We start from the raw sequence: 822 nt of genomic DNA on the forward strand, positions 1-822 counted from the left end.
TTTCTTTCTTTCTTTTCTTTTCTTTTTTTTTTTTTTGTTTTCTTTTTTCCCTTTGATTAGATGAAAGATCTGAGTTCGAGGAATTTTTTTTGCTTTTCTTTTATTTTTTTATTTAGTACCTTCATAAATATCTTCTTTTTTACGTAAGTTTTTTCAGCTTATAATTTCGTATCTTCTGTCCCAAATACTTTGTTGTTATTCTTTCAGTTCGATTATCGTTCGATGGAATCAGGTATGATTTAATGATGATGAACAATAGATAAGAGAGAGCAAGAGCAAGAGAAAGAGAGAGAGAGAGAGAGAGAGAGAAAGAGAGAGAAAGATGGACAGATAGATAGACAGATAGATAGATAGATGGATGGATGGAAAGAGATAGAGAAGAAACTTTGCGATTCAAGAATAAACTCATTTCGTCGACAAAAGATTCCTTTCTCGTGGCTGCTAGAGTGGAAGCTAAAATGGGGTCTCATGATTTAATGATCAGAACGCTAGTATATTCTCGGTCTTTTCTTCTTTATATTCTCTTTTTTTTTCTTTTTGTTTTTTTTTTTTTTTCGCAAAAAACTAACTAATTTCGTATAACTCTTAACTTGAATTTAAATTTAGGTCGAACTTATATTTATCAAGAATATTTATAGACATATAACGATTATAGTATAAACAATTAGAATTTAATTAATTGATTTTCCTTTTTTCTTTTTTTTTTTGTTTTTTTGCTTTTTTCTTTCTTTATCGATTAGAGCTCGTTTACAAAAATGAAAATGATTTATTGGCATCGAAATACGTATAATTAACTAAACTAATATCAATTTTGATCGTTCG

The sequence above is a fragment of the Vespa crabro genome, chromosome 19 (assembly GCF_910589235.1).
Source record: "Vespa crabro chromosome 19, iyVesCrab1.2, whole genome shotgun sequence".
Taxonomy (NCBI): domain Eukaryota; kingdom Metazoa; phylum Arthropoda; class Insecta; order Hymenoptera; family Vespidae; genus Vespa; species Vespa crabro.